General features: G+C 35.8%; 1 protein-coding gene across 2 annotated transcripts in view; it reads right to left on the bottom strand.

The window, feature by feature from the left end:
* LOC124787531 (AP-4 complex subunit epsilon-1-like) overlaps positions 1-20,538 on the bottom strand; it is a 52,332-nt gene that overhangs the window by 29,517 nt on the left and 2,277 nt on the right. Inside the window, exon 2 of one of the 2 annotated variants that reach the window (XM_047254420.1) lies at positions 2,223-2,407. The exons of the other annotated variant lie outside the window; for it this stretch is intronic. The gene's annotated coding sequence lies outside the window, so the exon portion shown is untranslated. The remainder of the gene's footprint in view (positions 1-2,222; positions 2,408-20,538) is intronic. 2 annotated transcript variants of the gene reach the window in all.

Genomic DNA, 20,538 nt, shown 5'->3' with positions numbered 1-20,538 from the left:
TCATCAATATCTGGTAAAAGTTCTGTTATTCCTAACTCTCCATCATCTTGTTCTCTGTCCGTTGTCCTCATCTTCCATATTGTTTAGTTATTTTCCACCTCTGACTTCAGTCCCATTTCTTCCTAACATTTTCACTCTCCCACATTTTCTCAAATACAGCTCATTCAGTTTTCTGATTGTTACAACTACTAATATTCAATTTTACATCTGCTCTGCTTACCACTTCTGTCTGCCAATACAGTCATAACCCCCAACACATTTTTTCTGTCATACCCTTATGTCTCGAATGCCCTTGCTGTCACCCACAATTCATTTGTACATTAGTGCTTGCCTGTCCTTATCCTTTGTATGTTATTTGCATCCTGGAATTTCAATTTTCTTAATATAATTATACTGACCATAGCTACAATAAGAAACACAAATTTTTAAAAATGTACTGTGGCATACATACTTGCAAAAAATTAAGACAAAGTATGCCAAACTCTGATAATCTGAATTGTTACAGGAAATTGGAATGTTGGTTATTGAGGATAAATGAAGGAGAACAAATATCTGAAATGCAAACAATAAACTAGCTTGCTCATCATGTCAACTGCACGGTAGACAAATTGTCTTGAAATATCGGCAAGACACGTGACAGATGTACAGGACAAGCAAAATAAAACTGGATCAGGAAATATCTCATGCACCTTGAGATGGACAGCCCAACTTACGGCATCTCAATGGGTGTCCTGCCCGTTTGTTTCCCACATATGAGCAGGCTGGGAAAGCTATTTAATTCTTATTTTGTGCTATAATGGTAAGATTATTTAATTCTGGTTGTGCAACATCAATTTCTCTCTTACATTTGACTCAATGGTTCACTTTAAAATGTTGTGATTCTAGTATACAAAATATTCTATTGTGTTTATGTTATGAAACCATACCAACAACTACATAAATAAACATAGTATGTGGGTCAAGAAAGGAAAATACTAGTGGGAAAATTGTGAACTGGAATGTGATTAATACACAAACTTGGTTCTCAAAAAACTACAAGTTCATTGTCAATGGAAAACCATAAACAAAGTCAGTTGTCACAAAAATGACTCCAGAAGACGTCTGAGTCTCCCAGAGGAAGTAGTATTACACTGCAACAAACATACTGATGAATTGTTTCGACAATATACATGGATTTCTGATAAATGAGCTGCAGTTGATCAATACCATTCCCTTATGGGAATAAGGACTTGCAATGCAATTTTCTTAAGATGTGAGAAGGATATGACAAAGCCAAAATACGGAAGTGACAGAAGCAACTGACAATGACAATTATAAGGAGGTGACATGAATCCTAATGAGAGGTAACAAACATTTCAGAGATATTTTTAGAAACATCTATCTGGAACACCGAAAAAGCAGTACTACCAGTAAACATCCTCTCCCAACAGCCTCAGTTATAAAAAATGATGAATGAATGAATACATTTACGGCTGGATGTTGGGGACAGGATTCAGAATGTTGAAATGAGAGTCTTCCATTCCCTTCAGCTGGTAGGTTTCGGAAGCAATAGGGATGGTGACACTTACAGTGGAGGAAATTCAACAATCAAATTGGTGAAGATAAACTCCACTGGCATACCGACACCACTGCAACAAGTGCGGGTGGGAAGTACACCTTTAATACACAAACTGTCTTCATCAAGTTCTCGATCTGTGGTATGCTGCTTTAATTTCTGAGACTTAAATATGTTGTTTATTTATTTTGGGGGTTGGTTGGACTTGTATATTTCAGTACCAAGCAGCATCCAAGTCCATAAATTTTTATGGTGGTGATATCGGACATTAATCTATCTTCTTTGTTTTCCTTGTTTCTCTCTTTTCTGTTGGTGTTACCAGTAATTCCCTATAAAAGGCAAATAATGTTGAAATAAAAAATCAGATTAGCTAAAAAATCAGATTAGCTGATATGTGTTCCATATTTTGTACAGTGGGTATTACTGACCTGCTTTAGCTACCCAGAGCACACACCTACGTCAATAACAATGAAAAATGTAGTATACTACAGAGGCAGGATCTTTTCTGAAATATGTGAGTCAATTGACACAGTTCCTTTTGAATTTGTACAGATGCTGCAATAACTGGACACCAGTGTGTAAGATGTGAAAGAAGCCAACACTCACCTCAAAAAGTGGATTATATGGGTGTGGATGACTCACAGAGTAGAAGGCAGACATAACTCACCTTAGAAAAGCCTTGATATACAACACACAGTCCATAACATTTCCGATGTCATTCTGTCTTCTGCCTGTGTGGATCAGTCACACTATTTAACTATCCATTCTTTAAGGCTCTGGCTTCTTTCCCTATCCAACACACTGTGAATTTCAGATATTATGTTGCCATTCCTTGTGCAGAATATTTGTCGCCTGGAAAACAGAGAAGTATGCTGGTGACTAACACAAGACAAAAAGTAAATTCACATGTTTTCCTGAATGGCTCTAACAATTTCTATACAAAGAAGTCATCTATCTAATGCCAAGGAATGCCACTTTTCACAACTACGGGAAAATTCACGACATCTGATAAAGGATTAATAATCATGATATGAGTGGACAACAATAACATAATTCCACAGGAAAGTGATGTGATAGATAACTGTAAACAGCAGTCAGTAGGAAAATGACAGTAAATACTTATATGATAGTAGAGAGGCGAAGAAAATTAAATTTCTTACATACTAGCAGTAGGTGGGAACATCATGAAAAGTTAATACTGTGTGCTTGGATGGGTGAGATGGTGACATGTTCAACATCTGACATAGTTCACAAAGTCATTTCAGGTAGCTTCATTGGAAGAGTGCTGCTTACAAAAGGGAGAGTTTCAGTACTGAACTCCAAATTCTGTACACAGTTTCAGCCTAACACATATATTGTGAGATGAAATCTGTTATAACTGTAAGATATGCAGAAGTGAGGAGGAAAAATGCAGGACATGAAAGCAAACAATGAAGGCTGCCTCCTGCACCAAACATAATCCCTATACTGCTACTACTTGCACAAAAAAAATTAGGATGCCATGAAAATTTTGTGTTTTTTGAAAGTACACAAGAATCATTTGTTCTGACTTTACTGTCTTATTGCAGCTGTTATGGGATTAAAACTGTTTTGTGGGCATGTAAACCTATGAGCAATTTACCGATTTAACTACTGATTTAACACCTTGTCAAAAATGACACTTCTTATCTAATGATTCCACTCTTCAAAAAACTTTTTTTTTTCCAGGCATTTCACACCCTTTCTTCCTCAAGTTACTCTTCTGAGGTCCTTTGGCAGCCTTGCCTACTCTTTATTCCATCAGGTTGAGAATATGTCAACTGACAGGAGCTGCTGCTGGTGGTGGTCATGTGCACATGAGAAATGCTTACTTGTGTGAATGTGGGTGCGTTTTCTTTGCTGAGGAAGGTTTTGACCAAAAGCTATAATGTGTAAAAATCTTTCTGTTATGCTTCCCTGCAACTCAATGAGTCATCTTTATGGTGAGTAGCAATCTATCCTTTTTTCTGATGTGGTTGGTATTCCAGCCTGGAGTTTCCATTGTTTGATTCAGCAAAGAAATTGCTTGCTACAAAGTAGTCTTCCGATTTTATGAAAACATCTCATCTCAGCATTATCACAACACTTGAGACCAATTTCAACTTTCTGTATCATACAGGCAGCATCTTTGTTTATTATTAATAGTTTCTGGTCCCATAATTCAGAGAAGTTACTTTTTTAAATGTTCTTGGAGATTGCAAAGCTGGGAAAGTACACAGACAACAGGTTGATCAGTCATCCTTTGGTGAAAATGCAAATCACAGAATGTGCATGTTACTTGTGAGCACTGAATTTCTGCTGCTGAAGACAACAGATTCACTTTCACAGTTCAAATTTTCATTTTTATTTTCTCCTGGTGCTAACTTACTCCTCCTAATGCTCTGTTTTCTCATTTTGTCCTAACCTGTCTTGATGCCACTTTTTCTTCCATCTTTAACTATGAGCCTACTCCATTCATGGCCCATTTCATTTAAAATCACCCAAAATAAAGAAATCTCGTTGCCATCATGTCATAGATATTTGTAAAAATTTGGTGTAAGAAAGTACATAAACAGAAAGTGAATAAATATTTTTTTTTCAGATTTTTTAGATCGAAACTGTAGTCAGGGGGCTAGTTTGAAATGTCTAGCATTTTCTCCATCTGGAGTCAGTACAAAAGGAAGGTTGAAAGTTTTTAACTACTATAATCCCTTTATTTATAAATCAATTTTATTCAATTTGGTGTCATTAGAAAGATAAAAGGACCAACTATATCACTAAACTATGCTGCAACTGCGCATATAAATATGAGCAAATCTGTAATTAATGTCATTCTTCAAAATTTTTTTTTAGAACTTCATGAACTTTTTTTGTCAAAATCACAAGTATCACCATTTCAAATTTTGTCTCAAAGAATTCCTAATGTCATACATTTCAACATAAAAAAAATCAGAAGGGTTATGTTCTGTTTAATCATTTAAAACAGAAAGAACATAAATAATATACATGTCTCATTTTGTGACTTATCTAATGGTCACAAATGATGATCAGTTCTCAGAAAACACATTCATAAAATTCTAAAAAGCATTGTTTCTGTCAAACAAGTTTTCGATGGATCCAGAATGAGATTTTCACTCTGCAGCGGAGTGTGCGCTGATATGAAACTTCCTGGCAGATTAAAACTGTGTACCGGACCGAGACTCGAACTCGGGACCTTTACCTTTCGCGGGCAAGTGCTCTACCACGATTTACTCTACTTAATTTATCTGTTTGTATATCTCCGTTATCAGAGAATATTTTTAGAGTTATAATTCTCAAGATTTATAATTATAAAATATTTCAGGTCAAGGTGCAGCTTATAGTTAAAGAGGAGGTGGGTTACAATAGATTTTTGTTTATAACGGATTTGATGGTGAAATACTGTTGATGAAGGTGGATTTGATAGTAATTTGATTTATTTAATTTAACTGATATTGGCTCTGAGGCGTGTACAGATCGCCCGTCGCTCTCATTATTGATTATTCTATTTTGATTATTTTCAAGTAGCTTCAATTTAGATAAGTCGTAACATAGTAGATGTACTGGAAAGTGTATCTAGGAAGAGGTTCAAGACATAACTTATTAGTAAAGTGTTTCACTTACACTGAAAACTTTTCTGTGCAAATCAGGAAGTCTTGATTATTTATTTTATTATTATTATTATTTTCGAATATTCCCATTTAAGAGAGCGTTTGAACTTGAATTCCTTTATGATGATTGTTTGTGTTTTTTCTGAGCCCAAATTTTCTTCATGTGTTCACTGTGTTGTTTCTTGCGCTCCGCTGTCCATTTGCATCCTGGTCTCTTCTGTGTTGTGGTGTCAAATTTATGTTTTTTGATGATGTTCCTGAATTCAGTTCTGTTTTCTGCATCGTTTACTGTTATTTGTGCTTGTCTGAGGTCCTCTTCAACTTCTTTTATCCATTTTGTTTTTCCCCTGCCTGAGTTGATGACTTTAAGAATTCGCTTTGAAATTCTGTTTTCATTCATCCTGTGGATATGTCCGTAGAACTGCATTCTTCTTTTCCTTACTGTATCTGTAATCTTGTCTGTGTATTTATATAATTCTGATGTTGGTCTCTTCTTCCAGATTCCTTGCTCTTGTATCGGGCCAAAAATTTTCCTGAGAATTTTCCTTTCTTGTTTCTCTATTTCTTTGATTTTAGTTTGCCCACCTATTTGTGTTGTTTCAGATGCATACAGTGCCTCCGGAAGTACGACAGTGTTGTAGTGCCTCAATTTTGCGTTAGTGGATATGGACTTTTTGTTATAATAGTTCCACGTGAGTTTATATGCTTTCTGTAATTTTTTTATTCTTTCCTCATTGGCCTTTAGGTTGATCCCTGATGGCTGAATGATTTCTCCCAGGTATTTAAAATGTGGTACTTGTATGATTTTCCCATGGGTTGTCACAATAGGCAATTTGTTTTGTGGCACTCTTTCTATGTACTGGGTTTTCTCATATGAGATTTGCAGGCCAGTTCTTTGTGCAATTTCGTGTAACTTCTCTATGGCGTTAGTGGCTTCTTTTCTATTATTTGTGAGGATTGCAAGGTCATCTGCAAAAGCTAAACACTTCACATTGAATCTATTATCTTTTCTAATGCCAATTTGGATTCCTTTGACTTCTTTTTCCCATGTCCTGATGATTTTTTCAAGAATGATATTAAAGAGTAATGGTGAAAGTCCGTCACCCTGTCGCACTCCAGTTTGGATTACAAATGGTTCCGAGATATCCCCCATAAATTTAACCTTGGAGACTGTGTCAGTTAATGTTTCCTGAATGATTGCTCGTCTTTCTGTCAATGCTGAATTCTTCCAGCGTCTTGCAGAGCACTACTCTGTCTATTGAGTCGTAGGCCTTTTTAAAATCTACAAAAGTAACCACTGTGTTTATTATTTTATTTATTTTATTATATTGATTTTTTGTTTATTTAATTATATAATATAAATAATTTTGTTGGTTTTTGTCTTAGCATATTTTATAGAATTGATTTTTAGAATTATAGTGTATTGGTAATGTAAATGTTTTATGAAATATTATTTTAAATTTTTTAAAGTAGATTTTATTTATTGTACCTTTTGTATCAAGGTTTATCAAAATTTTAGTATTTATTTTACTTGTCTCGATTTGGGTCGATTTATAAATAATTTATAGTTAATGTATCATAATTATTAGTTATAGAAATGAGATGTTAATCGTTTCCTAAGATATCTAGTTTCTTAAGAAAAAATTTAATGTTTTAAAGTTAGTTGTTTTTATTTAATTTTTTTAGTATAAATATTAACTTATTTATTCTTTACGGGATAAGCTTTGAAGTTATTAACCTATAATTTGTTTTTTAAAATATAATAGTAAGCTTTAAACCAGCTATCTTTGAGATTACGTTTTAGTTCATTATTTTATATTTTGATTTTATAACTATTTTAGGTTTTTATTAAGATTATTGATTTAATTTTTAAATCTTTGTAATAATGACAGAATTAGTATATTTATTTGTATAAAATTTTTACCTTGTAAATTTATTATAAGGAAATAGGCAAAATTGATTTCTGCCTGTTTATCAAAAACATGTCCTCTTGAAAATATTTTGAGGTCTGGCCTGCTCACTGAGCAGATTTTTAAAGAGCCGTGGTATTTGGCTGGAATGAATGGCTTGACGAGAAATCAACTGTCTCTAAATAAATTTTTTAATTTAACTTTTGAGTCAAACCTGGTAGAGCACTTGCCCGCAAAAGGCAAAGGTCCCGAGTTCGAGTCTCGGTCCGGCACACAGTTTTAATCTGCAAGGAAGTTTCAAGTATTCAATGGGCAATATTATATCTGGTTCAAAAGCATATAAACGACCAGTACTTGTGCTTGCACTAGGAGCATGCGAAGTCATTAAAATGTTTTCATAAGGTATCCAGCAAACATCAGTGTGAAGTGGCCATGAATAACTTGAGGAAGGGCCACTTGGACTCATGAACTTGACTTTTGCATCTCTGTGTTCTTCACTTATCTCTAGAATTTTTCCAAGCCATCACTGGTTATCGCAGAGAGCTGCGACAAATGTTTCTTCTTTAATTGTGTTAGAGGCAGTGTTTCGAATTCCATGAGAAAGTTGAATGAATTTAGTAGATGATGAAACATGCTTTATCAGTAACTTGTTTTCATTTAGTGGTTTAAAAAAATGATTTACTCTTGTCCCAGGAATGGTAGACGCAGTCTCATATCGTTTTTGTAACATGTTTGTGAACATTGTTATCTACTCTGTTGTAACATAAAAGGTTTCTATCCCTGGAACATGAGTTTTGGCAAATGTAAACAGATCTTTTGGGCTTAAAATGTGACTGTCACATGGACGCTGTAAACTTTCTCTTGTTGCTAAACATTTAATAGTACCACCAACTCCACCACAGGCATTTTTGGCATGATTAGTGGTAAAAAAATTCCATTCTGCAGTTACTCCATGATCCCGCTTGTGATGGCACAAATTAAAAAAGTTCTTAAGTTTTTATATTGTGCAGAACTGCCATCACTGAAGTACATAACATGTTGGATGTGTAGTAATTGTTCCAAGTGAGAGCAGTTTTCTGGAAAACATGGAATGTGTTTGTATCATGCTGCAAACAGTCACTTATACAACACAATGACATTGACTCAATGCAGTCATCTGTTTTAAAGTACACCACAAAAGGATGAAGGGTGACTTGAATGTTCTGCCAGTGAAATCCTTGTGCAGCATCCTGAAGCAAACAGGTATAGTTCTCTGCAAAATCCACTATGATGATGCATGTAGCATCAGAGAGGGTTTCTTTGCTTGATTTGAAGTAGTGACTCTGAGATTTTGAAACATAATGATGATGTGTTAAGTTTTGAAGTTTTTGCATGAGATACTCAACAATATCATCAGTCGTCTTCATTAACGTCTCCAGTGTAGGTCGATCAGTTTGCATCCATTGTTTGAATACAACATTTTCACAATCTTATAAGGATTCCAGCTCCATTAAAAAATTGTGCAGCTCATATACGTCAGGACACCGAGAACAGCGATGCAGCATGCCCTCCTCGTTTTCCAGATTGCAAACAAGTTTCTGTAGAAATTCAGTGTACTGTTCTTTCATATGTGCAGCATGCTTTAACAGTATTACATTTTGGTGATACATGCATACACATACATTATGCATTCCATGACTGTTTACAGCAACACATTCTTTTGGCCTAAGTTCACAAAATTGAGTAAAACCAATTTTATCTTCAGGGTATTTTTCTCTGAAAGCCAAGTATACATCTTTCAGATTATGTAAAATTAGTCTTTTTGTCTAATACACTCTTTTGCAATTTTCTGAAGGGACAGTCTTTTTTATTAGCAGAAATGCGACATATATCATATTCACAGTAGAAATTCTGGACACGTTTATCTACGTCCTTACCTATACTGTTTCCCACTTTATAACTCCCTTTTGACAAAATACCATCTTATTTTAGCAATACCCTCGATTTCTTTACCATGTATTTGGAACTGTTAAAAAACATTTGGATTTTTTCTTTACTCTATGAAGCTGGTGCTAAGGTAAGTATTTGTAGTTTTTCTTTAACAGAACTTCTGCTGAATTTCTCTAAGTTTTTGCAATAAAATATTTCAGTCTGTACATTCAGCACTGCCAATTTCTTCAAACACATTTTTTACTGGAACATGTAGCACTTCTGATGCTGTTTGCTGAAATTTTAAAGCTAAGCAACGTGACGGATCGATTGTATTCTGGACGCCTGTCTTGTGCTCTCTTGGTAACCTTAAATGGTGAAATGTCAAGCAGTTCACAACTTTCATTAAGTTTTTGAAGAGCTGTAGATGGATCTGGTGTATATTCTTGATCATCAACTTCATATTCATCCATCCCTGGAAGGTTATCCCCCATAGGAGATAAAATGTCCTTATGGCATGTTATGCACAGCTTGGTACCTGAGATAAGTCCAAGGGTTTTATGTTTCCTTGCCATGGTTAAAGAAATAGGTTTCAAATATCTCTTAGCAGTCTTTTTACCATGCTTCTTAAAAGGGTCACAGCAAATTCTTTGTCTGTCTTCAAATGTTCCCAAATAGAGACTTTTGTGAGAAGAACAAACACACTCAATGTTTTCACAGGTGCTTCTTAGCTTCAATAATTCAATATCAGCTTGATTCAGGCTTGACATATCTATTAAATCAAGCTCTTCACTGCTACTACTTTTCTTCTGACACACAACTGCTGACACAAAACCTAAAGAACATTTGTTTCCCATTGTGATTTTTAATCAACTGTGTATGTTGCAGAAAAGAACTGGATGGTTTGAAACTTTTTCTTATTCTCTAATTACCAGACAGAATGGCTGCTTATGTAAGAAGAACAAAATCAAGACAAAAAAGTCCTTCAGATATATAAAGTGCCTAGACACACAAAAACCAAACACACAGTGCTTGTGTTGCATGTGAGTATGGCTGCTGGACTAACTTTTTCATTGTTGTTTCATGTATTGTTGATTAGCTCTTTGAAGCAATTAATTATTACAGCATTATTGAAAAAGTATATGATCTAACAATACAGGACAAACACCCTTTTGATTCTTTTTATGTTGAAAAGTATGGCAGTAGGAATTATTTGAAACAAAAATTCAGATGGTGAAACTTGTGATTCTGCTGGAAAAATAAAAAAAACCTGAAATTTGCAAAAAAAGAAAAAAAAAGTGAGAAATTACATTAATTACAAATTTTCAAACACTTGGTGAGACACAGCACTTTAATAATTTTTTTTTTATTATAGCTCTATTCTTTTCCTTTCCAATGACACCAAATTGAATAAAATTGATTCACAAATAAAAAAGTTATAGTGGTTACAAATTTACAAGGCACTTCGTTTCTCAATGCCAGTTGGTAGAAGGAGCCCACATTTCAAAATGGTCTCCTAATTACAATTTTGGTCAAAAAATTCCAGAAAAAATATTTTAACCCTAACTCATTATGTACATTCTTACACCAAATTTTCAGAAAACTCTGTGACATAAGGGCAATGGCCAATTTCACATGAAATTACCCTCATCTGAAAAAATTGACATTTGTAATTTCCAAATTCAGCTCAACATATTTTCTGTACTTTTGCTTACCACTTCTACAGCAGCAGTTACAGAAATTTACATCTCATTTTGTACTGCTTAATTTGCATTCAGATTATGGACATCTGTAACTTGTATATCCTTCCTTGTCTAAAGATTTAAGAAACTTCATATTACCTCCAGTAAAGATGTATACTTACGGTTTGTGCTAGATCTTTCAAGCATCTCCACACATTACTAAAATATTTGGATTGAATCACTATAATTGCAGTATAACCTGTCAGTGGATTCATTTGCAAGAAAGCATGTTCTGCAGATGTTTCCATTAAGGTCAGATTACAAGGCAAGCAATGATACCTCTTCAGCCAGTGGGTATGACTTTGGCATTACATTTTAGGCCACAGAGCAGACACTAGTTTATCAGACATCCTGAGATCTTTCCCACAATGAATGAGTAATTTATATACTGCACTAACAAGGGAACCTCCCCATCGCACCCCCCACAGATTTAGTTATAATTTGGCACAATGGATAGGCCTTGAAAAACTGAACACAGATCAATCGAGAAAACAAGAAGAAGTTGTGTGGAACTATGAAAAAATAAGCAAAATATACAAACTGAGTAGCCCATGGGTAACATATGCAACATCAAGGACGCCGTGGCACAAAAGCGCCGTGGTCCTGTGGTTAGCGTGAGCAGCTGCGGAGCGAGAGGTCCTTGGTTCAAGTCTGCCCTCGAGCGAAAAGTTTACTTACTTTATTTTTGCAAAGTTATGATCTGTCCGTTCGTTGATTGACGTCTCTATTCTCTGTAATAAGTTTAGTGTCTGTTTTGTGACCGCACCGCAAAACCATGCGATTAGTAGACGAAAGGACGTGCTTCTCCAATGGGAACCGAAAACATTTGATCGCAAGGTCATAGGTCAACCGATTCCTCCACAGGAAAACACGTCTGATGTATTCTATACGACACTGGTGACGGTGTGTGCGTTACATGACAGGAATATGTTGTCGATCCACCTAACTTGAACACTTGGCGAATGGGTAAAAAGATCCTTCTACCTTACCCGATTTTGGTTTTCTTGTGGATGTGGTAATCACTCCCAAAAAAGTGATGAAAACGTAAGAGTTTGTCACATAAACTGAAAATAAAAAATTAAATTTTTCACTCAAGGGAAGACTTGAACCAAGGACCTCTCGTTCCACAGCTGCTCACGCTAACCACGGGACCACGGCGCTCCTGAATGTGTATTATCCTAAATGTTGCATATCATGCACATGAACTACTCAGTTTGTATATTTTGCTTATTTTTTCATGGTTCCACACAACTTCTTCCTGTTTTCTCGATTGATCTGTGTTCAGTTTTTCAAGGCCTATCTACTGTGCCAACTTATAACTAAATCCGAGGGGGGTGCGATGGGGAGGTTCCCTTGTAAGAGCTAAAATTTAAAAAATGGGCCAATGATGACTACAGTGCTTTTATTCTTCCACGCAAAACACAGTTTGAGAGAGCCACGGAGAGTACAGAATTGAGTAACCAATGTGAGGTAAGAAAACATGCAGGAGTTTGAGCAGCACAGTCTCTAAAACTTTCCAAACTTTTTTTTAGTTTGCTTCCTGCTCACACCCGGTTGTTTGATATATACTTCAACCCAAGGCTGTGGGTACACTGGGACACAACAGTTTAGTTTAAACTGTGGTGATTACATTTTACACTTCTGCAGTATCAGCCACAGATTGTTGACCAACTTTCTGGAATACACACCATATCCTAAGAACTGTTGTTAGAATGATACATGAGAGGTTAGCTCAAACAGAGAGATCAGATACATTTCAGCAGTAAAATTGATTAGAATCACTGGTATGCAACATGTCATCTTCCTAACATTCTCTCACTGGTAATTTACAGCCTGCTATTGACCAACACCTAACACTCCCATCACACCTCCCTGTGAGCACTGTCAACAATTCTAAGAAAAATATTTTTTAAGTGACAGTGCAGGCATTAACCTTAAATTTCACCATAGTAGTTAGATGGGAAGTGTGGGTCTTTCCAGGTATGAGGACACTGATAGAACTATATTCTCAATTGTACCTTTTGCACAAAATGTTGGATCCTGGTGAGAATAATATGTAAACTCAGTAAAATATACTACCACTGTACATGGAATGTTTTATTTATCAAGACATTCCATTTTTCACAACAGCTGTTACAGGAACCTCCTACCTCTCCCCAAGTTCTGATGACTTCTCATACTATGACAAGTTTTGTGTAACACCTGCAAAATTTGATCACATCTACATTAACAATCACAGCTGAAAAATGTGACACAATAGAGTTGTTCTGCTTAGCACTCGTTCCTTCCCAAACATCACACATGTTAACATTTTGCAGATACTCTGATCAGGAACAAAGAATGTTTTCAGTCCTGCTTGCCATCACAGAACACAGAAACCATCTATCTGTAGGCAGCATGTCACTATCTATTGTCTAGAAAATTGTGTCTTACCCTGCAGCACACACATCCACAACAACTAGGGATAGTCAGCACCACAACATACATTTTCCAATCTAAGTTGACTACTTTTTTCTGCTGTAAAATCAAAGGTAAATTTAAAACGAATGGAGTTGATGATAATTTTTTTTATGATGATAGCTGCAATTTTGGGGTTTATATTATTTTCCCCCTAAATCTTTTTTTGCAGATGTTGGGATGGGTCTTTTCACTCATAATTATTAGCACATTCAAATTATTTCTTTATGTAGTCATACTCTTATTACTTTTATTTTTCTTATTCTTGTCTATCATATTGCATTATTTACTTCTTATGTATTTCATTTAATAACATGTGATAGCTGTTTACAATAACTTCAGCATCCTTCAGCTGAGTATGCACAATGTTCATTTAACTAACTTGTTCAAACAGATACTAAAGGAGAGGTAGTTGTAGCAGATTATGCATTACCCTTACTACGTGCTTCACAATTTTCATATTGTAATTTTTTCCCTTTTTCCCCTTTTACGAATATCATCAGGTCCTGCTTCACTACAAATGTCTTCCTGTACAGTTGAATCAGACTACTGATAACCAGTAATTTTTATCTATTTATTTTTATTTGACATATCTACCTACTTTATGCTAAACTGAGGAGCAAATCTCCATGGTCAATGAACTAGTCAGTACAGGAAAGTAACATCAAAACAGTTAACAATAAACCAAATAAAATTTGCACAACTCCTATGGACACAACGAGCTGCTGAGTATATATTTGCATAATCAACAATGTAACAAAGGAATTTGCTTAAACTTTTCCCAGGAATAGCTCAAAAGAGTGAGCCATGAGGAAATTTTTCAGATTGGACTTGAAAGAGCAAGAATTACTGCCATGATTTTTTTAAAAAATCCTTTGGGTAGCTTATTGAAAATTGATGCAACAGAATACTGTACAGCTTGCTGCAAAAGAGTCAAGGAACTGCAATCCCTATGCTTATTGGATTTCTGCCTAGTAATAACCAAGTGAAAGCTGCTAATTCTTGGGAGTAAGCTCATATGGTTAACAACAAATAACATTAAAGAAAATATTTTTTGAGAGGCCAGTGTCAGAATTCCCACACTCCTAAACAGGGGTCGACAAGAGGTTAGCGAACTTACACCATATATTTTGGCCCTTTATTTCCTTGAAACAACCCTTTTTACGTTAAAATAAACTATTTTAGCCTTTTTAGAACACTAAACTCAAGACAGAAAATTTTACTATAATTTTGATATTATTATTCTAGTTCTTCATGCAAAATGAACAACTAACTATTCCTTTTTTCAGCACTATAAACAATTCATATATTTACCCACACTAAAATAATATTTTCATTAAAAGCATTTTACCAAAAATTCTTTTCACGTCACTCACATAGAAACCCATACCTGAGATGTGTACCTATGTATGACCACAATCTGTGGCCTAAAGTTACTACTAACACAAAACTTTATATTATGTTTTGGTATTTCAGTACACAATCAATCACGTTTCTAAGGTCTGTAAAGTTCAACTTTTTCTATTGGACCTCAGTACATTTTTGTAGGCTGAGGAAGATCTTTCTATAGTACAAAAGAGCCCCCAATGCAATCCACCTTTGAACTTCTCCCTCTGAACAATTCAAGACTCTTATCTTCATATCCGGGGTGCCTCGGATGAATGTTCCTTAGTAAATATGACACATGCACTACCCACTGAACGAGGTATGTCCTCCATATACATCTGCATCTCAGTATCATGTCTACATTGCCTTTCAAAGGTAGAGATGCCAACTCTTTGTGTTGAATCACAACAGGTAGATGTTGGAAGTGAGCTCTTAAAAATGCCAAAAATGCAACATTCTTGTTACTCTAAAGGGTCATCATGGATTTTTCAATAAAAGCTGATTAGCTAGAGTTAAATTTATCTACTATCCTTTGGTAGTGTTCGGCTTAACATATAGCCGGTGCGACAAAGTTTAAGTATGGGTTCAGGTGGTAGGAGAATATTTGGAGCTATTTACTTAAAGGACTAAAAGTGGGTAGAGGCTTTGAAAACAGATTTTTCAATGGGTGGTGTGGTACTGTTAAGCTCAGCAAAATTATTTCTGCCTTCCTCTGTTAGGTGTTGCAAGCTATTGGTAAAGCTACTACAATTTATCATACTAGGATAGAATTATTTCAGTGTTGCTCCCACTTTTAACACATAGCCAGCGCGATCCATCACCAACAGCAAAAATTTCTTATCCCTGTGATTCATCTTTTCCATTTTTTTTTTCTTCACAGGAGTAGGTGGAGTTTTTCTGGCACTGTGGAATCTAATTTCCCCACCACAACATTAGCTATCAATCAGCCATTAACAGTCAGTGGTCTCGTCAGCTGAAAGCCAAATACTGTGGTCACCAATGTCCATTTTAATATCAGAAATAGCCTTTTTATACACTTGTTTCTAATAATCTTTACGCAATGTCGACTACTGTGTGGCCACTGATACTCTCCAGGAAACCATTAAAAGTAGTGTTCTTTAACGTATACCAGGGCACATCAGCCAACACTAAAGCCTCACACTAGCCTAAATTAAAGCTCTTCACTGCACTACTTGTCACAGAGAAAATTAATTGTTAAATCTGTTGTTTGTTATTCTCCATGATGATGGTGATAACATGAGCTGTGGAACGTTTGCGTTGAAGGAAATGTGACTATTTATCATATCTTACCTACATTTACCATGTCTTACAGACACGAAGAAGACAGCAATGAATAAAAAACAAGAATGTGATCACATAAAATGTCAGCTTCAACTGAATCACATTTGTCTGTCAGTAAACTAATTTTAAATGTCAGTTTGAAAATATGAGGGAAAAAGACTAAGCACAAAAAGTGGCACATAAAATGAATGACAAAATAACCTTAGTTCACTTGTTTCTGACAGGCTTGGCAAAAAGTTTATCAACCATCAGTTGTGAAAGTGCAGTCCTCTCCAATCCAATTATGAAAAAGACCAATGTTTGGAGATTTCTGTTTAGGCGTGCCGAGATTACACTTAAAGTGCACTATTCAAGGTGAGGCAACACACCACACGACTTCACTTTGCACTAAAAAAAAATAAATAGTCCTAAGAGTCACTGATACGTTCCTTTAATATACCTGTCCTGACTTTGCCCCACTGCATAGGCATGTGGGCTTATCCTCAAAATGACACTGTGGCAACAATTGATTTCCAATGCAAGCTATATTTCTTATACCCTTCGAACTACAAAAATAATTAGACACCAGTGTCACCAATGCAGCTGTGTGCTGACACATTACCAAGTTATAAAGATATGTGATATTGTGCCATACACATTCTCAATTTCAGTGCTGTGCATAAATTTATTTATTATGTCTTTTCTTAAAATATCCGACTCACATTATTGACTTTCATTGATATTAATTTAGAAAATCTATTTAAAAAATGTATTTTTTTTTTCCAAACAAGTTCTCTTTAGCCCCTACTTTTTTTGTGAACATTCTATTTAGTCCCTTTTAGATCTTTAAGCATGATTTAACCCATTTTTGCCACTGCCATTGATCAAATACCTTAGTGAATCAAAGAAAACAAATTATGTTCACAACTTCTTGTTTAATTTGTCCAGTGCCTCACTGAAAAACAGAGAATACAGCATTTTAAGTCGTTAAACCACTTCTAAAACTGAAATGCATGAATAGACATGATCAATTACCCTTCTGTACACAGTCTTTTCAACAGCTTTTGTAAATACTGACGGCATACACATAGGTGTCAAACTATGTTATCTGTTTTCCTTTTTAAGAGGTGGATTCTCTACTGAGACTTTAATTATTTGAGAATCTGGGCATTCTTAAAATCAAAATTACTAATGTGTACAAGTGTTAGATACCACATCATATCTATGAGAGTCCTTCGTCTTCAGTAATTGAATCTCCATTGTCAGCATCAAAGAGTTTCAGGCAGCAGTCCTGGAAAGCCATTTTCTAAGAGAGTTATATGATTCCCCGTAGGAACTAAGTTTTTATTTAATGCAACTGCTGTGTTCACAATGTGGTTGTTAAATCTGTACTTGTACCTGACTTATCAGAAACAAAAACATTTTTATCATGTGCTGACTTTATATCCTCAACTTTGTGCACTTGTCCAGACGCTTTCTTCACAACTGACATATTGCTTTAATTCTATCCTGGGAATTAGCTACTTTATTTGCGTAACATACACTTTTGCCTTCTAAATGACATTTTTCAGCATCTTCCAGTACCATATGTAATAAGCTAATGCAGCTCAACATTTTGATAAATTTTCCACTTTGTTCTACATGATATTTTATGCCATTTCAGCCACCCAGTTTGCCTATTAGTGTTCGCACCCAGTTTTAAATATTCTAATGGAAATCAGCTTTCAAACAGAATGAGAAATATGTTGAAGAAAGCATTGTATTCATTATCTATGTTATCATCACTATAAAAAAATAATGTAACTCTAGTTCTTTAAGGAAGTATTTATGCCACTAGACTAGCATTTACAAATATTCTGTAGTTATATTTAACATGTGTGTGTTGGGGAGGGCAGGGGAGGGGGAGGGGGGGTGCACAGAATTCCTTTTAGTATTACAATTCATGCATCATGGTCTCAAGGTCCATTTATCTTTCACTAATGGAATGTCCCTCTAGTAATGAAGAATGTGCAAACATGTTGTAGGCCTACACAGTTGTGCTACTGTTCTGCTACACTTTGGCTTGAAAGAATGTAGTTTACATTAGATGATATGAATTTGAGAAATTTCAACTTTTTTCCCTTGTGCCATAACATAAAATTATTACTGAAGTCGCCACATACAACTAATTTTTAGTACGTTCTACAAAGCAAATGGCAAACTATCTGTAGCTCAACCAGTAATGTCTTGAAATCTGAGTTAGGGGGCCTACAAATAACTACACTTTCATTAAATTCAACTGCTCCTGCACAACATTCAATGACCTGTTCAGTCAGTGATTTGATATGCCAATAGCTTCCAATGGAATAAGGTCTTTTGCATGATACATCCTATTTGAGTGGCCGGCATTTTAAATGTCCACGAGGTAAATAACATACATCTGGCCTTTTAAACATATCCAATTTAGGCTACCAAGCTGCATTTTCACAATGAATGAATATACAGTTTAAATATATGTTTACATAACAACTGAGTTAAAGGTCTTCTGCAGGGTAACTCTGGAAATTAAAACAATAATAGAGTCCAGCATTCCATTGATAAAGTTATCAGAGATGGTGTAAAAGCATAGATGGGGCAAGGACAGTGCAGGAAATTAGCCATGTCCTTCTCAAAGGAACCATCTCAGCATTTAGCTTGATTAAATTGGAAAACTGCGAAAAAAGTAACTCATCATGGACTGGTGGAATCTAATACCCACTTCTCCCAGTTGTAATTTCCAGCCTGCTAACCAACCGTAATCTTTGATTAATTAAGAAAAAATTATGTTTTCCATAATGAATGTTTCACCAAAGCATACAATGGCACCCAATACAATTACTGTTGTAGCAGTGCTTATAAACCTCAACATGAATATCCCAAGTTCAAATAATTTGAAATTAGGCAGAGATTGCTCGACTCACTAAGTCACAAGCCAACTTGCACCACAGTCTACAGTATATATAGGTTGCATGAGGTGTGCATTGGGGAATGTATACTTCCTTTGTATAAAGATTACCATTTACACTGAAAATCGGGAATATTCATAATAGGCATCTGTGAACAAATATTTGCACATTAAGTGCTAGTAGTGTTTACGGAATTATGGACTGTATCTAGTTTGAAGGACTTACTTTAAGAGTACACTTTTTAAGTAAGGTGGAAGAACTACACCAAACTTCATGTGGGCATTACTAAAATGCCTGCTTAATTTCACAGTAGACATAATATTGGCATTGGACGGGTCGACAGAAGCGTCCAATCCCAAGCGTCGGCTTTGACCCGTGACGTAAGGGTGTTGTCATGTGTGACGTCATGACGGAGCGGTTTGTGAGTGTGGTGTGTTTGTAGATGTCGTCGTGTTGTGCTCTCTGGTGGTATGTTCAGGGCTTTCGTTTGTGTGGTGTAATGGGTTCAGTTTGCTTTTGCCCATTATCAAGAATTGTTAGAGTGTCGGCTGTGTTTGTAGTGGAAATCGCTTCAGTGAGTTAACGATTTTGTGTGAAGGTTAATTTAGTGTTGTTCGCTGTACGTCATGCGGTAATTTTAGTAAAATTAATCGGCTGTTGTTTCTGTTCAGGAATAGATATGACGGATAAAATTAACACTGCGCAGGTCAAGGGAAGTGGTCGATCCCAATGTGTGGCTGTGTATGTTGGTATTGGTATCGGGAGATGTTTTTGAGCTATATAAGCCAAGGGAAGTGTTTGATTCTAATGTATGGGATCGGAAGCTGCTGTTGAGCTATATAGATCAAGGGAAGTGTCCTATTCCAGATGATATTGTGTTTAGTGCTATTTGGGGAGTTTTGTGATGTCGGTGTTTTTCGTCATTTTGCTTGGTTTTGTGTGTGGGAGGGTGTCTAAATTTGTTTATATTTATTATAATAGAAGGAAACATTCCACGTGGGAAAAATTATATATAAAAACAAAGATGAGGTGACTTACCGAATGAAAGCGCTGGCAGGTTGATACACACACAAACAAACACAAACATACACACAAAATTCAAGCTTTCGCAACAAACTTTTGCCTCATCAGGAAAGAGGGAAGGAGAGGGGAAGACGAAAGGAAGTGGGTTTTAAGGGAGAGGGTAAGGAGTCATTCCAATCCCGGGAGCGAAAAGACTTACCTTAGGGGGAAAAAAGGACAGGTATACACTCGCACACACGCACATATCCATCCACACATACAGACACAAGCAGACATATTTAGTTTGCCCCCACCCAAAAACACCCCATTTCCCGCGTTTGTCCCGTTAGTGTCATTAGGCTTTTTGTGGAAAGTGTGTGTGTTTGTTTTTCGATGTATTTTCGTCCTCATAATGTGTACGTACCGACTTTATATGCGCCATATTGGAATTGTGGTTTATGGTCGTTTCCCACATACTTGTGACGTCATGGGTCAAAGCAGATGGGCTGGATCGGACGCTTCTGTATTTCCCTTGGACTACAAAATGTTCTTTGTTGGTCCTAAAATTTCTGGTGATTAAATTGTGGACACCTTCACAATTGGTTGTGCAAGTTCTCAGATTGGAGGAAGGTAAGGGCATATCACACCAATTTGAAAGATGCCTACTAAAGCACCATGTTGTTTAAAATAACCTCCAGTTATTAAATGGCTATATTTCCATCTGGCAATTCATCTCTTGGACTTCTC

Source organism: Schistocerca piceifrons, chromosome 1 (genome assembly GCF_021461385.2).
Source record: "Schistocerca piceifrons isolate TAMUIC-IGC-003096 chromosome 1, iqSchPice1.1, whole genome shotgun sequence".
Taxonomy (NCBI): domain Eukaryota; kingdom Metazoa; phylum Arthropoda; class Insecta; order Orthoptera; family Acrididae; genus Schistocerca; species Schistocerca piceifrons.
The sequence above is the reverse complement of the archived record's forward strand: the minus strand, read 5'-3'. Positions and strand labels throughout refer to the sequence as shown.